A 24,936-nucleotide genomic window follows, 5' to 3' on the forward strand; every position below is an offset into this window, starting at 1 on the left:
ATGGGGGAGAAGATAGAATTATTCTGTGTAAAATTCCAAATAACGTAGATAGACATTATTCTGTGTAGAATTCCAAATAATGTAGATACTCTTGCCCTAACTGAAGGGATACATAAATTCCTAGCTCTTAAGTGTACACTTTGCATAGTGACTCATAAGAGTATAGTATAGAAAGGAGGTGGGGAAGGAACTTTATAATGAAGAAACCTGACAAACGCTACCTCAACCATGAAATCTAGGTCAACTTCAATGGTGATAAGCCTGTTGATAGTATGTATTCTGAATAGCATATGATGAAAATGGAATTTTGCTTGTGTGGGCTTTCTCTCCAAAACACATAACCCTAGTCTAATCTGAGAAAAACAATACAGAAATTCAAATAGAGGGACATCCTTACAAAATACCACTCCAAATAACTCTCAAGGTCATAAAAAACAAAGAAACTCTAAGAACTGTCACAGCAAAGGGAATTCTAGAGACATGACACTAAATAGAATGTTTTATCCTGAGTGTGATCCTGTAAGAGGAAAAATATTAGTTATAAATAAAAACAATTGGAATAAACTATGGACTTTATGTAACAATATTGGTTCATTATTTGTATCAAATGTGACATTCTAATATAAGGTGCTAATAACAGGACAAACTTGGCACAAATTATTAGGAAACCTCTGTACTACCTTTTCAATTTCTCTATAAAATGCAAACATAAAAATATAGCTATTAAAAAACAAATTTAATATCTTCATAAAATGCTTCTCAGAGATTTGGTCAAATTTCCACATGTCTAAGAAATGCATGCAGGTTTATAAAGGTGTGAATAAATTATTGCTAAAACATTGCATTTAATTAAAGGAATGTAGCAATTTTTTAGCTTTCTACACACTCACACTCTGGTACTCGTGTGTTCACATACATTCTTCTAATTGGGATTACAAAGTTACAGATATTTCTAAACTTACAAAGGTCTAAAATAAAAAGAAATGCATATGGTACTTGGAAATGTCAGCAGAAATCTCACATACTATGTTAGTAAATGTCAGATGCTGTTGAAGTTCTTTTGCCAAGATATATAAATAAATAAACTTAAAGACTGCACAAATAGTTGCCTTAGGGTTGAAATTTGTGTTTATATATTCGGTTGTGTTCTTTGTTTACGTACTTTCTCCCCCAAAGCCAAAAATGACAGTCCTTTCATAGAAACTTCCTGTTGCTTCTTCACCAGAAAATTCCTGTCCGATACTTGTAAAGCTGTCTTACTCCTCTTCACTCATTGTCAGAGGACGGGGTAGAAAATAGAAAGGGAATGCTATATGTAATACTGTTATTACTTAGAAATAGACCACAAGTTTTCATCCTGTAAGTAACTAACATTACTTTTGCTTTGGTTGTCAAATAATGAACATAAATTTATCTTGGATTGAATGACGTAGGTGATTTCTTTCTTAAATAAATTCTACACTATGCAATATTTATTCTTAAAAATAAAAGCAACTTACAAATCTCTGTGGGATGAATTCAGATACTCAATGTTTTGTTTTCCACTATGATTAGTGTCAGTCTCAGTCAGAGCTAGATGTAGCACTAAATAGATTTTGGTTATTGTTACAGAAAAAAGAAGTATGTCAGTTTTTCGTTAAATTTTCTTCTTTTAATAAAACCTATTTTATTTGTACCTGTATTATGTACCTGTAAATATCTAGTAAGAATGTCAGTTGTAACAAAGATGGCAAGCATAGCTTTGGTATATCTTGACTTTCCACTTACATCTAATTTGTTTCCAGTTCAACTTTATTCTATAATCTATAATCCCAAACTTTGCCCAATTCTTTAGTTTTTTATCATATATTTTTTCTTCTTTATTTTATAATTTTCCTTTATAATGACTTTTGTGATTATTTTCTAATTCTAAAGATAAATGAGAAAAGAGTCAACTTGCTTTTGAGTAATGTTATATATGTTATATATATATATATATATATAGAGAGAGAGAGAGAGAGAGAGAGAGAGAGAGAGAGTTATATGTGATGTATATAGTATATCACATATAGAATTATATATTATGAGCGAATTGTTCTGTAAACCCCATTAACACTAGATTGAAATGGGATGCTTATAATAATTTAAAATATTTTCTTGGTTTACACTGTCTTCTAGATTAGGTCAGAATAAGCAAGTCAATTAAAAATTATGTTCTGGCCTATAAAATGCAAAGGAAAATTTCCCCTTCTCTCACATTTATTTATTCAATTATTTGTTTGTATCAGGATAAACTTCTTAGTCTCCCTGAGAAAGTTCTAATTTGATGCCTAAAGCTCTGACAAAATAATTGATAGTATCCCATTTCATTCTTAAAATTGTCTCCTTTGAGAAGGTATGTTATATAGTACTACAATAAAAGGGATTTCATTAATCACCTTTAAGTGTCACCTCCTGCTCTGTCCTTTAAATGTGAAAATTCTGCCTTCTAATTGTATTAAAAATGTGTTTTTCCTCTAGACTATTGTGTGTTATTGTACAACTTTCAAACGTTAGTGCAAATTCTAATACCTCTGGGTAATAATATTACAAATCATCCTCTAACTATAGTGAAGATTTTCTGTTGAATATACCTTAGTCTAAAATTTTTTAAAGTAACAGTTTTCTATTTAATTTGAAGAAATATAAATACCAGATAGAATCTATTTAAATGAAGAAAACTAAAGTGTATGTAAAATCTTACTGTGAAAAGTATTTCAATGAATGTTTTTGCATTATTAATTTAAGTTTGCAAAAGTATTAACTATGTATAGACACCTTGATGACCAACACTAGCATAAATGTTTTTAAGCTATTTTTGAAAAAGTATTTATTTTTAAAATAAATCTTTCTTAAATAAAATATATTTTAAAAATAATTTTTTGTTAATTTATTTTGAAATAATTTTTGATTTATAGGAGATGTACAAACATAGACAGAGTCTTCTATACTTTTCACCCACTTTCCCATGATGATAACATCTTATACAACCAAAGTACATTTACTAAATAACAGACTCATATTTCCCTAAATATTCTACTATTTTTACCATTACAGGATCCAATCTAGAATAGTTCATTACACTTATTGGTTGTGACATCTTGGTCTCCTCTAATCTGTGAAGGTTTTAATTTTTATCTTGTTCTCCTGACCTTGATTTTTTTGAAATTATTGCTCAGATGTTTTGTAGATTACTCCTCAATTTGGGTTTATTTAATATTATCTCATTCGTAGATTGTAGTTATAGATTAAAGGAATAATACTATAGATGACCTCATCACACCATATCACGGAGTACCTGCTATTGACATGACTTAACCCTGGTGACATTAACCTTAATCACTTGGTTATGCCCTAACCAAAACTACTTGTTTCCATTGCCATACTCAAGTATAGGAGGCAAGTCACTAAGTCCAGCTCAACTCAAGAGAAGGAAATTAATCTCCACCTCATGAAGGGAGAATTATCCTATAATTTGTAGGCATATGTTAAAACCATCACAGTAATTATAATTATTTTTGTTGAAATTCTTTGAAGGTATGCATATATCGTTTCTTAAATTTTCACTCAATATTCCACTAAATTGCTGAATCTTGGCTACAACAATTATTACTATTATGTTCTGATGATCAGTTTCTCTCATTGCTTATACATTTATTATTTGGCATTCTTCAGAAAGAAATAATTCTTTATCTCATAATTTTTATGTATTTGTTAATATCAGGATGAATTTAAAGATATTTCCTTTATTCTTTTTATCACCATCCAATATTGCTATTTAACTTTGCTGCTCAAAATTTTTCAGCTTTGGGTATTGAAAGCTCTTTCACGTTGGTGCTTGTCTTTTTTTTTTCTTTTTAACCTTCCTTATTTTATGGACGATGATGTAGATCCCCTTTCTTAGCCCTTGAATCAAACATTAATCCGAACACTCTATTTTCCTTTTATTTAAAAACAAAGATCTCATTGCAAAGTTTGTTCATTTCTTCTGGGGTGTCAATGCTTCTAGTCCTTCTCAAAAGACAAAGTTAGAAGATATATGTATGTTTAGAAATCTGTTTATATACACAATTTTTTTTTTTTGTGGTACGTGGGCCCCTCACTGCTGTGGCCTCTCCCGTTGTGGAGTACAGGCTCTGGACACGCAGGCTCAGCAGCCATGGCTCACGGGCCCAGCCACTCCGTGGTATGTGGGATCTTCCCGGACCGGGCCACGAACCCACGTCCCCTGCATCGGCAGGTGTACTCTCAACCACTGCGCCACCAGGGAAGCCCTATATACACAAATTTTAATTATTTTTATACCTATCTATCTCACACACACACACACACACACACACACACACCAGTCCATACTGTTACCTTCACTGATACATTCATACCTTGAATCTTGATATGACCTAGAATTTTTCTATCACAGATATTTGGCAAACGTATCACTAAGCAAAAACTTTTAATAAGTCTGTGGTTTTAGTTTACAAACTTTCCCTAAAATGATTCTGTTTTTTCCTCAGATTCTAGGCATTTATCCTTCTGTTTTTCAAGAGCATTTGCCTCACTTTTCTTCTCCCCTTCTCTGTTTTTCTTTTTGCCTTCCAGAAAATAGTTAATAATTAGGCACTCTACCAGTCCTTTATTCAATATAAATTCTATTGACTCAAACACAGCCTCCCAGTTAGTATTTCCAACTTCAATATCTAAAATACATCCTGCTCCTCCTTAATGCTCTTCTGACTTATTTTAGACAAAGTCCAAATCTTTTAACACATCATGTAAAGCTCACCATAATGTGCATCTCTAGTTCTCTAGACTCATTCTGGACATCTGCCTGCCAAGTTCAGGATTAATTCAAATTCACAGCCTCCAAATGCCAAGATATTTATTTTCTTCTCTCTGTCCCTGCTCCTGCCTTATCTCTGTACCTGTGTAAATGATTGAATTACACACTGTTCTTATATATGCATAGAACTATAATGTCATGTCAGTGATCTATCAAAATATTTTTTCATGTAATCTCCACATAAATCAAGAAAAGAAACATTGCCAGCATTCTAGAACCCCTTTCATGATGTATTTCTTATTCATTGTTTCCTCCTCCTCTTTCTTCTAACTTCTTGACTGGTAGCACTATGGTTTTTTGGCTCATTTGAAACTTGTATAAATGAATAATAACATTTGAATTTTTTAACATGACTACATTATTTTTTCAGCATGGTGTATGTGAGATTCAATCATTTTGTTGCATGAAGTTAAAGTAGGTTTATTTATTGCATTTCATTAAAAGAATGTCCAAAATCTATTATGTGTCATACTGTTGAAGGGCATTTGGGTTTCATTACGTCTTGGCAATTACAATTAATGATGATTACTATAGAAATGCATAGTTAAATACACAAACACATTTGAGTTTGGAATTGCTGTGTCATATGCTATGCACCAATTCAATTACCTGGTAGATAATGCCATGATGTTTTCCAAATTTGTTGTAGCAATTTAGACACCCACCAGAAATGTAGGAGGGTTCTTATTGAATCACATCTTCGTCAACACTTAGTTATGTCCATCATTATATTTCATTGTGGTTTTATTTTCTATTTAGCTGATTACTTTTAAGGTACCTACATATTAATATGTTTACTAACCATCCAAATATCCTCTTTTTGGAAATGCTGATTATGGCTCATGATTTGTTAAAGATCTTTATGCAGGGCTTCCCTCGTGGTGCAGTTGTTGAGAGTTCACCTGCCGATGCAGGGGACACGGGTTCTTGCCCCAGTCTGGGAAGATCCCACATGCCACGGAGCGGCTAGGCCCGTGAGCCATGGCCACTGAGCCTGCACGTCCGGAGCCTGTGCTCCGCAATGGGAGAGGCCACAACAGTGAGAGGCCCGTGTATCGCAAAAAAAACATGCCGTTTTCTTTTGATAAATTTAGGTAAATACTCCATTTTATATAAGAATGGCAACATTACATTTGGATTGTGAGGAAGATTAGATTTCCTAATAGAAACCTCTAAGTTATGAAAGTTTTTCTGTGATTTTAGTCTTTATTACTTAAACTGGAAAAATATTTTAGAAAGTGATGGTATATGAATAACAAAACTTTTGTATTGAAAAATGAATGAGATTACAAAAAGCACTTTTAGTAGTCCAGTCAATTTATAATCTGCATGTGTGTGTGTGTGTGTGTGTGAAGAAAACAATACATGGGGAAGACTATATATGATATACTGTGTTTTTCTCTTGTTTAAAGCCAGACTAATATACTACATTTTTTAGAATTTAGGTTTATTATTATTATTATTATTTGCGGTACGTGGGCCTCTCACTGTTGTGGCCTCTCCCATTGTGGAGCACAGGCTCCAGAAGCGCAGGCTCATCAGCCATGGCTCACAGGTCCAGCCGCTCAGCGGCATGTGAGATATTCCCGGACTGGGACACGAACCCGTATCCCCTGCATCGGCAGGCGGACTCTCAACCACTGTGCCACCAGGGAAGCCCGAGGTTTATTATTTAATATTATGCTTTACATATATAATCTGAACAAAGTTAATTGAACACAGTATTGATTTTGTTTAAATTAAGCAATTCATTTAAATAATAATAATAATATTAAAGTTTATTTCACGGGATGATGCTTTCCACTTAGTTTGTGTTAGCACAAAATTATCATAACTTTCATTACTTTTTAAAAATTCTACACGTTCTCGTTAAATACAGTACCCTGCATTAATTGGAATGTGCTTTTCAAGATGTCATGCACTTAATTGGCACCATTTCCATGGGACTAAATTAAATCTGAAGACATGGTCTCTCCCTTAATTGTAGTAGTAATTCCCCTTATTAGGGACACTTGCAGATAATTAGGTAAGCCTCACAAGGAGCTTATGGGTCCACAAGAAGCTCGAAGGTTGCTGATTGTTACTTTACTTCCAGAAATTCTGTCACCAATTATCCACTAACCACAGAGGTTTCATTACTCTGTAGAAGATATTTAAAACTGCTTCTTAAACCAAACTTATTTCAGAATTTTTGGTTATACCTATTTGGATCCGTAAAAAAGTGTTGCTTCTGTCTTGCCTCACATTTATCACTTCAACAGCTCTCCCACCAGTTTGAGACAGACTAATGATATGAGAGTTAGTTCCTGCCTCAAGAAACTATATCAAATCTCTGATTCTAAGACAGAGCTTGCATTTTCTATTCTTGATATATAACATATTTGTCATTTTTAATCTTTTTAATCATCTTGTGGTCTATTGGAACTATTAATCATTATTATGCTGCTTCATAATAGCTGTTTTTTTTCTTCTACTTTATCATTATTGACTTCTTCAACATAAGGAAGAAAAGTTCTTTTTTTATAATAAATTATTTTTACTATTATATCTATATTCAAAATGGTGATAAAGAAATCTCAGAAGAAAATGATGCTCTGGCTAATTTTTACAGGTAATTATGTTTAAAGATGTAAAACAAACGTTAACTGTATTCATCAATAATAAAATGAATACCTAATAAAATATCTAACAGGAAATAATCTAACAGTAATTATTAGAAGGGTTTGTTTTACACATGGTAAAGTTTATTTTATAGGAATGAAGTGACAAGTATATTTGCAGTGCAATTCTGCAAATAACTATTCAAAAATAAAATATTTTGACAATTATTGATATAAACTATAAATGAACATAAATATATGAGGTCTAGAAAACAACAGAAAATGATGGTATGTACAACCTGATAAACTAAATGATTTACACTGTGAATTTTGCATGACTTTAGCCCCCAATTATTTCTCCTCACCATCCTGTCAAATCCAAACTTCTAAACAAGGGTAGCTAACTCACAAACACAACTTATGTCTCTACAATTTGCTGTGTGATTCATGCTACTTAAATTTACCAATATTTTCTTAAGATACTTAGTAAAGAACATTTTTCAGGAAAGAAAAACTAATCTCCAATTAACCTTCCCAAGTGTGTTTTATGATATTTTAAATTTCTCACTCTTCTGGACACTCATCTTAACTCATTTTCTATTTTTTCTCATGTTGCATTGTTTTTATAAATGCTATAAATGCCTGAGCCACAGATTTTTGTTGCTGTTGTTAACTTCCTATGCAGAGGGATTCTTCAGCACAGTGGCTAAGAGCTCAAGATTTATAAGCAAATACAAATTCATGCATTAAATCGTTCACTTTGGCCAAGTTATTATATCTCACTGAGCTACTCTTTTGTCTCTAGCAAAAATTGGATCACGTTTTATTAATTGATTAATAAAAGTATGTACCATACTCTATTCTGTATCAGTATGGCTATTGTTAGAGTTTGGGTATGTAATATTCATTGCAGAAGATGTAAACTTTAAACACATAGATAATAAACAACAATTAAAAAAAACAAATACTTATATTTTCCATGTGAATGTTACACAAAAATCCAGATGTGCGAACAAAAATCCATTTTTCCTTATTTACTTAAAATCTTATTAAAATTGACTCTGAAGTTCTATTTTATAATGAGGGCAGGAAATTAAATATAATGTGGTGTTTGGCCCATGTTCCTTTCTCTAGGGTTATGCAACAACAAGATTCAACTGCAGTGATAAAAAGTCAGGTTAGTGGTCTGTATCTTTATCCCATCATGGCTACTTTTGAAGATGTCCTTATCTATGCTCAGTAGTGTCTTGAGGTTATGATCTGCTACTGATAAGCCAATACTCACTTATCTTTTCTAGAACATTTCAAGTTAAACCATGAAATGGTGTATCTGGATTTGAAACCACATCCCCATGGCTCTGCAAGGTAGGGTCATAGGGGCACTACTGTCTTTAGAAAACCATCTTCTACTAGACCTGGAATGTGTCACTAGTGATTCTCCTGTTTCAATGCTTTTCTCCTCATAGGCACTCACCTGTCTCTGTTCTTCATTCCCACAATTCTTAAAACACTTAAATTTGCAGAGAGCAAAATCTAAGATCTCATCTTCTATGAGTCTTTTTATTTTCTTCTCTGCTATTCACACCCCACATCATTCATAAGGAGAAACACAACCGAGTTAGGGATGGAACACAAGTCTCTTGTTGGTTTACTTAAAAATAGAAAAAAAGGGGCTTCCCTGGTGGTGCAGTGGTTGAGAGTCCGCCTGCCGATGCAGGGGACACGGGTTCGTGTCCCGGTCCGGGAAGATCCCACATGCCGTGGAGCAGCTAGGCCCGTGAGCCATGGCCACTGAGCCTGAACATCAGGAGCCTGTGCTCTGCAGCAGGAGAGGCCACAGCAGTGAGAGGCCCACGTACTGCAAAAAAAAAAAAAAAAAAAAAAAAAAAGAAAAAAAAGTATAGAGGTAAAACAGTTAATGTCTAATTGTTATCAGACAAAAATTACCAAGTGTTAAAATACTTAATATATACTTAATTATACTTAAAATAATACAGAATGACATTATGACAGAGATTAATGATGCTTTGAGAAGAGCTGTGAATTGCTTATATGAGATGATCACAGGCAATCATCCTTGGGGAAACATTTATAGTAAAAGAGGAAAGCTTTTGTTTAAGTGCTATATGAAAGGCTGAGGAGAGGGAAACTCTAAGCCTTGGAACCTACATGTGAAATTCTATAAGGTGAGAAAGAATTGAAAATGACCAGTGTGTTGAGTTTATAGTGAACAAAAGGAAAGAAGCGTGGAAGAAGTCATTGTGAGGATAAAGGTCAGTTCATATACAAACTTGTAGAATATATAAACAGTTTGATTCTAAGTACTAAGAGTGAAGATAGTAATACGTTTAAGTGGACAAGTCATATGATTTCATTTTAATTTTTAAAAGACCACTTTGGCAACCACAGAGAGAGACATTTGGACTAGAATAAGAGAGAAAGCTGAGAAATGTGTTAGGAGGTTTCTTGCAGGTGTCCAGCTAGAGATGAGGATGCTAAGGAAAGAAGATGAGACATCATGTTTGCAATATACTTTTCAGACTCACACATACACAGTTATCACTTGATAAATAAATAATCAATATAATTGTATAAATATCATGAACAGATGACTATTACTAGGATATATATATATTTTTAATCAGAATGAAAAGCTGACTGATGCAGAAAAGGAAGGATTATTGATACAGTCAGGCAGTTTTACAAAACATTCCTTAATCATTTTTCTAGATTTTGTGTTGTTTTATGGATTTTGTGCTCTTTGTCAACATTTTATAATTTGTAATTTAGTTGCTTTCTAAATATATAGCCATCATTGCATTTAATTTACTTTATTACTATTTTTAAATTAAGATGATTCCCATAACTGCAAAATCTTCAGGTCCTTTAAAACACAAATCTGCAATATTCTACCTCATTTGTGATTTTGGAGTATACACTTAAACAAAGCAACAAGAGTAAAGATAATTTATTTCAATTAAAACTCTGTTATTTTTGAAGAAGTCTTCAAATTATTACATTATCTTGAAACAGTAATATCTTGAAAACATGAGAAAATATATCCAAGGATTAAAATATTTGTTTAAATAGGATTACTATATAGCATATATAAACATGTTTTATATGTTTATACCTTGCATAAATGTGTAACATAATTGAGCATCTAATTCACATGTAGGGAATTCTTTATACTAAAAATCAAACCAAGGATAGAAGCCTGTTGAGTAAATGTGCTTTATAAGGAGTATATAAACATCTGTATTGTGACCTAAAAATTTTTTTTTCCAGTTTAGAGCATTAGTATCAAGAGAAAGATGGAGATCATCATGACATGTGGTCTATAATCTCAAAACTGAAGCAGTACCTGTTTCATTTAGACGTGCACTTCAGAAAAAAAAATCTTATGATTTTTGTGTCCCTGTACCTGGTATATCAGAAACAAAGTCCATATTCTTGTCTCTTTTATGCTTATGGTAAAATCTGATTTTCTCTCTTTTCTTTCTTTTTTGCTTAGTCTGAGCCAAATTACAATTGGCTTCTATTACATGGATTTAAATGAAGACTAACTAATATAGCCAACAATTGGTTAATGATTTCCTGTATTAACAAAGTTCGCTTGAGTGCAGATTTGTTCTGAAGGTATATCAGGTCAATGGAACGTTTCAGTACTCTCTTCATAATATAGTGTACTAGTGAACTTGAGAGAAGTGAGCAATAATAATAATAAAAAGAAGAAGGAGAAAAATAAGAAGAGGAAAAGGAAAAAGAAGAAAGATAATTATGAAGTGTTTACATTTTACAGATTCATCTTCTCGGACTTATACTGAGAAATATTTGTCACAGAATTAAAGGATCATGTCCTGTCATTGGTATTCCCGTTTTATATATATATATATATATATATATATATATATATATATATATATATATATATATATATATATAAACAAAAACAAAACAGACACATAAAGGTTAAGTCAGTTTCTCTAGCAGTAAGTTTAAAAACTTCTGTGTTAAGACAGGAAGACTTCTTTTAGCAGTGGCCAGCTTTTAATCAGCACTGCAAGCCTACTTGATTTGCAGCATAGACTTCTAGAAAAATGAGAAGCAAACACATTTTTAAGAATTGAAATGCATTGTTGCAAGGCTAGTGTTATATTGAACCCTGGGTACTAGTGGTGATGCTAACTGTTTGCCACAATGAAAATATAATAAAAATGTTATATGTTTTAAAAATACCTAAATAAATAAATGTATTTTATTTCACACTCATAAATATTATGGCAAGTGCTAGCAACAGGATTATAAGAAAAACATAGTGTCAATTTTTTAGAATCTTACAATACAGCAGGTGAGATTAACATGTGAAGTTATAAATTACAATAAAATGTGATATGAGTTTTAACACTGATAAAACTGGGACCCATAGAGTATAAACTGATCATCATCAAAAAGCACAAGTGAGAAGAATATACAGATTTAAAGTAAGTCCTATTCTTTATCAATATTCCTCAAAGGTCATTGAAGGAAACAAATATATGGTACATAAAATATTTTCACAAGATAATTTCAATTTTTCTTCCCATTTTTCCCAGAATTACACATATTTCTGGGCCCACTCCTGAAGCTCTTAAATTCAGCTCTTAACCCAATTAAGTACATGCAACTTATTTTGGTCTATTAAAATAACTCCTGAGACTCAATAAGTGTTTTGACTGTAATCTGTAAGGCTAAACAAAAATAGCTATACATATATACTCTAAATTGTTTTGTTTTGTTTTGTTTTTCACCTCAGAGGCATAGGCTAGCACTTCTGAAACTACTTTCTATGTACACTAGGGTTAAACAGATAAGTAAACAAATGATAGGTAGTCAAAGTCAGGTTTCTCATTGTCAAAAACAGATCCAAATAAGCAAGAGAGAGAAGCTGGAATGTACCCTGTGTGCTGAATAAGACACTGAGATTTATAAATTCATATTAATATAATTATACAGAAACTCATATTGCAAAATTTGTACCAAAATATATTGCATACAATTTCTAGTTCTGTTATGATAACAATGAACACATATAGTGCCCTGATGTTAGTTTCTAATACCATTCTCCAGTAAAAGAAGCTAAGTGTCCTTGGAGAAATAGCTGACTCAAGGCTCGTAAGGGAAAGGAAGATGAGCATGAACACCTTTCAAAGAAAGTAACTAATAATAACAAAACAAAAACAAACAAAAAAAGTCAAAACAAAAATATTACTCTGGAGCATGTCAAAGGACCCAGGAGCCAACTAATAAGAGCTCCTAAGAGCCAAAGCTAGGACAATCTGAGAAGCAAAATAAATAATGAGATTATTGGATTAAAAACAAAAAAAAATGAATATCCATCAGTACATAGTGATACACACACACACACACGCACATAGTCAATGTTCCTGGTTAGAGCTCTCTTTCTGCATTGAAGATCACCACCAGCTCACTGTGTGTGTTCGTTTGGCCCTTCACTGGTGTATGATCAGAGAGAGGAAGGAAGAGAGAGAGAGAGAGAGAGAGAGAGAGAGAGAGAGAGAGAGAGAGAGAGAACAAAAGGGAACAAACTGGTGTCATTTTAAACAGATTTATTGATGTATAATTGATATACCAAGAATTGTACATATGTAATGTATATGAGTTGATGAGTTTGGTGGTGTCTCTTCTTACAAGCTCACTAAACCCATTATAAGGGCTCTGCCCTCATGACCTCATATAATCTTAATTACCTCCAAAAAGCCCCTCATCTCCAAACACCATACCACTTGGGGTTAGGGATTCTACATATAAATTTGTGGGAGGGGTACAAACATTCAGTCCATAACAACGCATGTCCACAAATTCTTTGATACACTTTCTCCAGGATGGAGTACTAATCCCCTCCACTTGAGTGTAGATTGGAAGGATTTAGGGAATTAATTCTACCAAGCAGATTACAGAAAATGAAAAATGTAGATTTACAGTGAAATAAACTGTCAGGCACCACCTTAAATATGAGATGTATGTTAATAACAGCAATAGTTAGTCATGTTGATATCACGTTGATGTGCTGTATTCCCTGGCATGTGATGGTAAAAGTCACACTTCACCTCTGAGATATTCAACCCCAAAGTCTAAAACCCAAGTAATCATAAGAAAACTTGAGAGGAACTTGTATGTTAGGACATAGTACAAAACATCAGATCAATATTTCTCAAAAAGAAACAATCATCACAAAGAAGGAAAGACTGAGAAACTGTCACACATTGAAGATGACTACAAAGACATCTAATCACAGATAATTAAATACAATTTGGTATCTTGGACTACACTGTGAAATAGAGAAAGGACATTAGTGGGAAAATTAGTGATAAGGAAAAAAGTTGAGTATAGTTAAGAGTATTTTACCTATGCTAATTCCTAGTTTTAATAAATATTCAGTGGTTACTTAAAATATTAACATTACACAAGCTATTTCAAAAGTATGCAAGAACATAAATGGGTGTTGAATTTTGTCAAAAGCTTTTTAGCATCTATTGAGATGATCATATGGTTTTTATTCTTTAATTTAATATGGAGTATCACTTTGATTGATTTGTGTATATTGAAGAATCCTTGCATCCTTGAGATAAATCCCACTTGATCATGGTGTATGATCCTTTTAATGTGTTCTTGGATTCTGTTTGCTAGTACTTTCTTGAGGATTTTTGCATCTGTGTTCATCAGTGATATTGGTCTGTAATTTTCTTTTTTTGTGATATCTTTGTCTGGTTTTGGTATCAGACTGATGGTGGCCTCATAAAATGAGCTTGAGAGTGTTCCTTCCTCTGCAATTTTTTAGAAGAGTTGGAGAAAGATGGGTGTTAGCTCTTCTCTAAATATTTGATAGAATTCACCTCTGAAACCATCTGGTCCTAGGCTTATGTTTGTTGGAAGACTTTAATTGCAGTTTCAATTTCGTTATTTGTGATTGGCCCATTTATATTTTCTATTTCTTCCTGGTTCAGTTTTGGAAGGTTGTACCTTTCTAAGAATTGTCCATTTCTTCCAGCTTGTCCACTTTATTAGCCTAAGTTGCTTGTATTAGTTTCTTATGATCCTTTGTATTTCTGTGTCAGCTGTAACTTTTCCTTTTTAATTTTATTGATTTGATTCCTCTCCTTTTTTTGCGTGATGAGTCTGGATACAGGTTTATCAGTCTTGCTTACCTTATCAAAGAACCAACTTTTAGTTTCATTAATTTTTGCTATTCTTTTCTTTATTTCTATTTCATTTATTTCTGTTTGATTTTTATGATTTCTTTCCTTCTACTAAATTTGGGTTTTGTTTATTCTTTGTTCTCTAGCTGCTTTAGGTCTAAGGTTAGTTTTTTTTTTTAACATTGTTATTAAAGTATAATTGCTTTACATTGCTGTGTTAATTTCTGCTTTATAAGAAAGTGAATCTGCTATACATATACATATATCCCTATATCTCCTCCCTCTTCTGTCTCCCTCCCATCCTCCCTATCCCACACCTCTAAGTGTTCACAGAGCACTGAGCTGATCTCCCTGTGCTATGCAGCTGCTTCCCACTAGCTTTCTATTTTATATTTGGTAGTGTATATATGACCATGCCACTCTCACTTCATCCCAGCTTACCTGTCCAACTCCCCATGTCCTCAAGTCCATTCTATACGTCTGCATCTTTATTTCTATCCTGCCCCTAGGATCTTCAGAACCTTTTTTACTTTTTATGTTCCATATATATGTCTTAGCACATGATATTTGTTTTTCTCTTTCTGACTTACTTCACACTGTACGACAGATTCTAGGTCCGTCCGCCACACTACAAATAACTCAATTTCATTTCTTTTTATGGCTGAGTGATATTCCACTGTATATATGTGCCACATCTTCTTTATCCATTCATCTTTCATTGGACACTTAGGTAGCTTCCATGTCCTGGTTATTGTAAATAGAGCTGCAGTGAACATTCTGGTACATGATTCTTTTTGATTAATGGTTTTCTCAGGGTAGATGTCCAGTAGTGGAATGGCTGGGTCATATGGTAGTTCCAATTTTAGTTTTTTAAGGAATCTCCAAACTGTTCTTAATAGTGGATGTAGCAATTTACATTCCCACCAACAGTGCAAGAGGGTTCCCTCTTCTCCTCACAGTCTCCAGCATTTATTGTTTGACGATTTTTTGATGATGGCCATTCTGACCGGTGTGAGGTGATACCTCATTGTAGTTTTGATTTGCATTTCTCTAATGATTAGTAACGTTGAGCATCCTCTCAGATGTTTGTTGAAAATCTGTATATCTTCTTTGGAGAAATGTCTATTTAGGTCTTCTGTCCATTTTTGAATTGGGTTGTTTGCTTTTTTGATATTGAGCTGCATATGCTGCTTGTAAATTTTGGAGATTAATCCTTTGTCAGTTGCTTCATTTAAATATTTTCTCTCATTCTGAGGGTTGTCTTTTCCTCTTGTTTATGGTTTCCTTTGCTGTGCAAAGCTTTTAATTTCATTAGCTCCAAATTGTGTATTTTTGTTTTTATTTCCATTTTCTAGGAGGTGGGTCAAAAATATCTTGCAGTGATTTATGTCAGAGAGTGTTCTGCCTATGTTTCCTCTAAGAGTTGTATAGTGGCCTTACATTTGGGTCTTTAAGCCATTTTGAGTTTATTTTTTTTGTATGGTGTTAGGAGGTGTTCTAATTTCATTCTTTTACATGTAGCTGTCCAGTTTTCCCACCACCACTTATTGAAGAGGCTGTCTTTTCTCCATTGTATATTCTTGCCTCCTTTATCAAAAATAAGGTGACCATATGTGTGTGGGTTTTTCTCTGAGCTTTCTATCCTGTTCCATTGATCTATATTTCTGTTTTTGTGCCAGAACCATACTGTGTTGATTACTGTAGCTTTCTAGCATACTTCGAAATCTGGGAGCCTGATTCCTCCAGCTCCATTTTGCTTTCTCAAGATTGCTTTGGCTCTTCAGGGTCTTTTGTTTCCATACAAATTTTTTGTTCTATTTCTGTGAAAAATGCTCTTGGTAGTTTGATAGGGATTGCATTGAATCTGTAGATTGCTTTGGGTAGTATAGTCATTTTCAGAATGTTGATTCTTCAAATCCAAAAACATGGTATATCCCTACATCTCTTTTATCATCTTTAATTTCTTTCATCAGTGTCTTATAGTTTTCTGCATACAGGTCTTTTGCCTCCTTAGGTAGGTTTATTCCTAGGTATATTTTTGTTGTTGTTGCAATGGTTAATGGGAGTGTTTCATTAATTTCTCTTTCAGATTTTTCAGCATTCCTCTATAGGAATGCAAGTGATTTCTGTGCATTAATTTTGTATCTTGCTACCTTACATAATTCATTGATTACCTCTAGTAGGTGTCTGGTAGCTTCTTTAGGAATCTCTGTGTATAGTACCATCACATCTGCAAACAGTGACAGCTTTACTTCTTCTTCTCTGATTTGGATTCCTTTTATTTCTCTTTCTTCTTTGATTGCTGTGGCTGAAACTTCCAAAACTATGTTGAATAATAGTGCTGAGAGTGGACAACCTTGTCTTGTTCCTGACCTTAGTGGAAATGGTTTCAGTTTTTCACCATTGAGAAAGATGTTGGCTGTAGGTTTGTCATATATGGCCTTTAATAGGTTGAAGTAAGTTCCCTCTGTGCCTACCTTCTGGAGGGTTTTTATCATAAATTGGTGTTGAATTTTGTTGAAAGCTTTTTCTGCATCTATTGAGAAGAACTTATGGTTTTTACCCTTTAGTTTGCTAATATGATTTATCACATTGATTGATTTACATATATTGAAGAATCCTTGCATCCCTGGGATAAACCCCACTTGACCATGGTGTATGATCCTTTTAATGTGCTGTTGGATTCTGTTTGCTTGTATTTTGTTGAGGATTTTTACATCTATGTTCATCACTGATATTGGCCTGTAGTTTTCTTTCCTTGTGACATATTGTCTGGTTTTGGTATCAGGGTGATTGTAGCCCCATAGAATGAGTTTGGGAGTGTTCCTCTCTCTGCTTTAGTTTGGAAGAGTTTGAGAAAGATAGGTGTTAACTATTCTCTAAATGTTTGATACAATTCCCCTGTAAAGCCATCTGGCCCTGGGCTTTTGATTGTTGGAAGATTTTTAATCACTGTCTCAATTTCAGGGCTTGTGATTGGTCTGTTTATATTTTATATTTCTTCCTGGTTCATCTCTGAAGTTCTTGATTTTCTAAGAACTTGTCCATTTCTTCCAGGTTGTCAATTTTATTGGCATATAGTTGCATTTAGTAATGTCTCATGATTCTTTGTATTTCTGCAGTGTCAGTTGTTACTTCTCCTTTTTCATTCCTAATTCTATTGATTTGAGTCTTCTCTTTTTTTCTTGCTGTGTCTGGCCAATTGTTTATCAATTTTGTTTATCTTCTCAAAGAACCAGCTTTTAGTTTTACTTATCTTTGCTATTGTTTCCTTCATTTCTTTTTCATTTATTCCTGATCTGATCTTATGATTCCTTTCTTTCTGCTAACTTTGGGGGGGTTTTCTTCTTCTTTCTCTAATTGCTTTAGGTGTAAGGTTAGGTTGTTTATTTGAGATTTTTCTTGTTTCCTGAGGTAGGATTGTATTGCTATAAACTTCCCTCTTAAGACTGTTTTTGCTGCATCTCATAGGTTTTGGGTCATCATGTTTTCATTGTCAATTGTCTCTAGGTATTTTTTGATTTCCTCTTTGATTTCTTCAGTGATCTCTTGGTTATTAAGTAGTGTATTGTTTAGGCTCCATGTATTTCATTTTTTATAGATTTTTTTCCTGTAATTGATACCTAGTCTCATAGTGTTGTGGTCTTAAAAGATACTTGATACAATTTCAATTTTCTTAAATTTACCAGGGCTTGACTTGTGATGCAAGATATGATCTATCCTGGAGAATGTTCCATGAACACTGGAGAAGAAAGTGTATTTTATTGTTTTCGGATGGATTGTCCTATAAATATCAATTAAGTCCATCTTGTTTAATTTATCATTTAAAGCTTGTTTTTCCTTATTTATTTTCTTTTTGGATGATCTGTCCATTGGTGGACATCGGGTGTTAAAGTCCACTACTATGATTGTGTTACTGTTGATTTCCCCTTTTATGGCTGTTAGCATTTGCCTTAACTATTGAGGTGCTCCTAGGTTGGGTGCAGAAATATTTACAATTGTTATATCTTTTTCTTAGTTTGATCCCTTTATCATTATGTAGTGTCATTCTATGTCTCTTGTAGTAGTGTTTATTTTAAAGTCTATTTTGTCTGAAATGAGAATTGCTTCTCCAGCTTTGTTTTGATTTCCATTTGCATGGAACATCTTTCTCCATCCCGTCTCCTTCAGTCTGTATGTATCCCTTAGTCTGAAGTGGGTTTCTTGTAGACAGCATATATGTAGGTCTTATTTTTGTATCCATTCAGCCAGTCTGTGACTTTTGGTAGGAGCATTTAATCTATTTACCTTTAAGGTAATTATCAATATATATTTTCTTATTACCATTTTCTTAATTGTTTTGGGTTTGTTATTATAGGACTTTTCCTTCTCTTGTGTTTCTGCCTAGGGAAGTACCTTTAGCATTTGTTGTAAACCTGTTTTGGTCACGCTGAATTCTCTTAGCTTTTGCTTGTCTGTAAAGGTTTTAATTTCTCCATCAAATCTTAATGAGGTCCTTTCTGGGTAGAGTATTCTTTGTTGTAGCATTTTCCCTTTCATCACTTTAAATATGTCCTGCCACTCCCTTCTGGCTTGCAGAGTTTCTGCTGAAAGACCATCTGTTAATCATATGGGGAGTTCCTTGTATGCTATTTGTTTTGTCCTTGCTGCTTTTAATGTTTTTTCTTTGTATAATTTTTTATTGTTTGATTAATATGTGTCTTGGTTTGTTTCTCCTTGGATTTATCCTGTACGGGGCTCTCTGCACCCCTGGACTTGATTGACTATTTCCTTTCTCAAATTAGGGACTTTTCAAGTAAAATCTCTTCAAATATTGTGTCAGTCCCTTTCTTTTCCTTTTCTTCTTCTGGGACCGCTATAATTCGAATGTTGGTGCATTTAATGTTGTCCCAGAGGTCTCTGATACTGTCCTCAATTCTTTTCATTCCTTTTTCTTTATTCTTCCCTGTGGTAGTTATTTCCACTATTTTATCTTCCAGGTCACTTATCCGTTCTTCCACCTCAGTTATCTGCTATTGATTCCTTCCAAAGAATTTTAAATTTTATTGATTATGTTGTTCATCATGTTTGTTTGCTCTTTAGTTCTTCTAGGTCCTTGTTAAACATTTCCTATATCTTCTCCATTCTATTTCCAAGATTTTGCAACACCTTTACCATCATTACTCTGAATTTTTTTTCAGGTAGACTTCCTATTTCCTTTTTATTTGTTTGGTCTGATGGGTTTTTACATTGCTCCTTCATCTGCTGTGTGTTTCTCTGTCTTCTCATTTTGCTTAACTTACTGTGTTTGGGGTCTCCTTTTCATCGGCTACAGGTTTGTAGTTCCCATTGTTTTTGGTGTCTGCCCCCAGTGGCTATAGTTCTTCAGTGGGTTGTGTAGGCTTCCTGGTGGTGGGGACTGGTGCTTGTGTTCTGGTGGATGAGCTTGGATCTAGTGTTTGTGGTTGGCAGAACTGTGACTGGTGGTGTGTTTTGGGGTGCCTATGACCTTATTAAGATTTTAGGCAGCCTCTCTGCTGTTGGTAGGGGTTGTGTTCCTGTCTTCCTAGTTCTTTGGTATAGGTTGTCCAGCACTTCACCTTGCTGGTCATTGAGTGAGCTGGGTGTTATTGTTGAGATGGAGATCTCTGGGAGAGCTTTTGTCATTTGATATTATGTGGAGCTGGGATGTCTCTGGTAGACCAATGTCCTGAACTCGGCTCTCCCACCTCAGAGGCATAGGCCTGACACCTGGCCGGAGTACCAAGACCTTGTCAGCCACAGGGCTCAGAAGAAAAGGGAGAAAAAAAGAAAGAAACAATAGAATAAAATAAAATAATTAAAATAAAATATAAAAAATAAATTGTTAAAAATAAAAATTTTAAAAGTATAAAAAACAAAGAAACAAAAATAAACTGAAAGACACAATCCTAGGACTAATGTTAAAAGCAAAGCTATACAGACAAAATTACACAAAGAAGCATACACATACACACTCACAAAAAGAGAACAAGCAAATATATATATATATATATATATATATAATTTTTTAAAAAGAGGGAGAGCAACCACATCAATATACAAACCTACCAATGATAATAATCTCTAAATACTAAACTAAGATAAACATAAAACCAGAAACAAATTAAATACAGAAAGCAATCCCCAAGTCTACAGTTGCTCCCAAACTACACTGCCTCAATTTTGGGATGATTCATTGTCTGTTCATGTATTCCACAGATGCTGGCTCCATGAAGTTGATTGTGGAGATTTAATCCACTGCTTCTGAGGCTGCTGGGAGAAATTTCCCTTTCTCTTTTTTGTTTGCACATCTCCTGGGGTTTAGCTTAGATTTGACCCCACCTCTGCATGTAGGTCACACTCTGGCATCTCTTCTTCACTGAGACAGGATGGGGTTAAAGTAGCAGCTGTTTAGGGTGTTCTGGCTCCCTCAGGCTGGGGGGAAGGAGGGGTATGGAATGCGGGATGAGCATGCGGCTGCAGAGGCCATCATGATGTTGCAAGAGCCTGAGGCATGCTGTGTGTTCTCTGGGGAAGCTGTCCCTGGATCATGGGACCCTGGCAGTTACGGCCTGCAAAGGCTCAGAGAAGTGGATGTGTGGATAGTGACCTGTGCCTGCACACAGGGCTCTTGGTGGCTGCAGCAACAACCTTAGTGTTTCATGCCCATCTCTGATGTCCATGCTGATAGCCGTGGCTCGTGCCCATTTCTGGAGCTCGTTTAGGCAGTGCTCTGAATCCCCTTTCCTTGTGCACCCCGAAACAATGGTACGTTGCCTCTGAGGCAGTTCCAGACCTTTTCTTGGACTCCTGCCCTGCCAACTGTAGTGCACTGACACCCTTCAGGCTGTTTTCACTCAGCCAACAACACTCCTCTTCCTGGGATCTGACCTCCAAAGCCAAAGCCTTAGCTCCAAGCCCCCATCTGCACTGGGGGGTGAATAGAAAACCCTCTCTGGCTGACGAGTGCTGGTCGACACTGATCCTCTGAGTGGGAATCTCTCCACTTTGACCTCTGCAGCCCTATTGCTGCACTCTCCTCTGTGGCTCTGATGCTTCGCCCCCTCCACCCCCTGTCTCTGCCAGTGAAGGGGCTTCCTTTTAAAGAAACTTTTCCTCCTTCACAGCTCCCTCCCACTGGTGCAGGTCCCTTCCCTATTCTTTTGTCTCTGTTTTTCCTTTTTTCTTTTGCCCTACCCAGGTACGTGGGAAATTTCTTGGCTTTTGGGAAGTCTGAGATCTTCTACCAGCACTCAGTAGGTGTTCTGTAGGAGTTGTTCCACATGTAGATTTCTGATGTATTTGTGGGGAAGAAGGTGATCATGTTTTATTCCTCCCCCATCTGAAGGTCCTCTCCCAGTTAGGTTGTTTATTTGTGATTTTTCTTGTTTCTTGAGGTAGGATTAAATTGTTATAAACCTCCCTTTTACTACTGCTTTTCTTGCATGCCATAGGTTTTGGCTCATCATGTTTTCATTGTCATATCTTTCTATATATTTTTTAAATTTCCTCTTTGATTTCTTCAGTGATCTCTTAGTTATGTAGTAGCATTTTGTTTAGCCTCCATGTGTTTGTGTTTTTAAGTGGGCAGAGAGGGAAACTACCTTATCATAATAAAGGCCATCTACAACAAGCCCACAGCAAACATCATTCTCAATGGTGAAAAACTGAAAGCATTTCCTTTAAGATGAGGAACAAGAAAAGGATGTCCTCTCTCACCACGATTATTCAACATAGTTTTGGAAGTTATAGCCACAGCAATCAGAGAAGAAAAGAAATAAAAGGAATCCAAATTGGAAAAGAAGAAGTAAAACCATCACTATTTGCAGATGACATGATACTATACATAGAAAATCCTAAAGATGCCACCAGAAAACTACTAAAGCTAATCAATGAATTTGGTAAAGTTGCAGGATAGGAACTTAATGGAGAGAAATTTCTTGCATTCTATACACTAACAACAAAACATTAGAAAGAGAAATTAAGGAAACAATCCCATTTACCATAGAAACAAAAATAATAAAATGCCTAGGAATAAATCAACCTACCTAAGGAAGTAAAAGACCTGTAGTGAGAAAACTCTAAGAGGCTGATGAAATAATTCAAAGATGCCATATACAGATGGAGAGATATACCATGTTCCTGGATTGGAAGAATGAATATTGTGAAAATAACTATACTACCCAAAGAAAACTACAGATTCAAGGCAATCCCTATCAAATTACCAATTGCATTTTTCACAGAACTAAAGCAAAAAATTTTGCAATTTGTATGGAAACACAAAGGATCCCGAATAGCCAAAGCAAGCTTGAGAAAGCAAAACAGAGCAGGAGAAATCAGGATTCCTGACTTCAAACTATACTACAAAGCTACAGTAATCAAGACAATATGGTACTGGCACAAAATAGAAATATAGAATAATGGAACAGGATAGAAAGCCCAGAGATAAACCCACACACCTATGGTCACCTAAACTATGACAAATGAGGCAAGAATATATAATGGAGAAAAGACAGTCTCTTCAATAAGTGGTGATGGGGAACTGGACAGCTACATGTAAAAGAATAATTAGATCATTCCCTAACACCATACACAAAAGTAAACTCAAAATGGATTAAAGATTTCAATAGAAAGAACAATCTTTGACATAAATCACAGCAAGATCTTTTTTGACCCACCTCCTAGAGTAATGAAAATAAAAACAAAAGTAAACAAATGGGACCTAATTAATCTTAAAAGCTTTTACACAACAAAGAAACCATAAACAAGACAAACAGACAGCCCTCAGAATAGGAGAAAATATTTGCAAGAGAAGCAACTGACAAGTGATTCATCTCTAAAATATACCAATAGCTCATACAGCTCAATATCAAAAAAAAAAAACAACCCAATCCAAAAATGGACAGAAGACTTAAATAAACATTTCTTCAAAGAAAGCATACAGATGGCCAAGAGGCACATGAAAAGATGCTCAAAATCACTAATTATTAGAGAAATGCAGATCAAAACTACAATGAGGTATCACCTCACACTTGTCAGAATGGCCATCATCAAAAAAATTTACAAAACATAAATGGTGGAGAGGGTGTGGGGAAAAGGGAACCCTCCTACACTGTTGATGGTAATGTAAATTGATACAGCCACTATGGAGAACAGTATGGATGTTCCCTAAAAAACTAAAAATAGAAATACCATATGACCAAGCAATCCCACTACTGGGCATATACCCTGAGAAAACCATAATTCAAAAAGGCATATGCACCCCAATGTTCATTGCAGCACTATTTGCAATAGCCAGGACATGGAAGCAACCTAAGTGTCCATCAACAGATGAATGGGTAAAGAAGATGCAGTACATATATACAATGGAATATTACTCGGCCGTAAAAAAAGAATGAAACTGGGTCATTTGTAAAGACATGGATGGATCTTGAGTCTGTCATACAGAGTGAGGTAAGTCAGAAAGAGAAAAACAAATATCATATATTAGTGCAGTGTAGAAGAATGGTATGGATGAACCTATTTGCGGGGACGGTATAGAGACACAGACAGAGAATGAACATGTGGACATGGGAGTTAAGGGGGTTGGGATGAATTGGGAGATTGGGATTGACACATATACACTACCATGTGTAAAACTGATAGCTAGTGGGGACCTGCTGCATAGTGCAGGAAACTAAGCTTATTGCTCTGTGATGACCTAGATGGGTTGGATTGGGGAGTGGGAGGGAGTTCCAAGAGGGAGGGGATATATGTATACATATAGCTGATTCACTTCATTGTACAGCAGAAACTAACAAAGTATTGTAAAACAACTATACCCCAATTAAAAAAGAAAGTATGTGAGAACATTCTGTCCTGCATTTTTTCTGCACATCCAAATTATTTCCAAATCAGATATTTTAAAATAAAAGTTAACTGATACATTCCTCCTCAAATTTATGGTATACACATAATTCTGAGTGTTTCACATGAGAATTGATAACTTACATCTGTCACCTCAATTAGGCATTCCCTGTTGGTCACTTTAAGAATGCCATTCTTGAATCAATGTTGAGCAATGAGTTAGATTACAGATATCAGAAAACAACCCAGGGGGTTCTAGGAAGTGATAGAGGCTGAGGACCTGAATTAAAAATGTGGAGGTAAGAAGCTAGAAGAGGAATATATTTTATGAGACACTTCTGAGATATAAGTATCAGACATAATTTTATTACTGGTAGAAAACATTACATGGAAGTAGAAAATTTATTGCAAAGTCTATTGCTTCTCAAGCAGA

General features: G+C 34.6%; 1 pseudogene; it reads left to right on the plus strand.

Moving 5' to 3' along the window:
- LOC132508710 (flotillin-1-like) overlaps positions 1 to 24,936 on the plus strand; it is a 130,347-nt pseudogene that overhangs the window by 23,934 nt on the left and 81,477 nt on the right.

The sequence above is a fragment of the Lagenorhynchus albirostris genome, chromosome 18, assembly GCF_949774975.1.
Source record: "Lagenorhynchus albirostris chromosome 18, mLagAlb1.1, whole genome shotgun sequence".
Taxonomy (NCBI): domain Eukaryota; kingdom Metazoa; phylum Chordata; class Mammalia; order Artiodactyla; family Delphinidae; genus Lagenorhynchus; species Lagenorhynchus albirostris.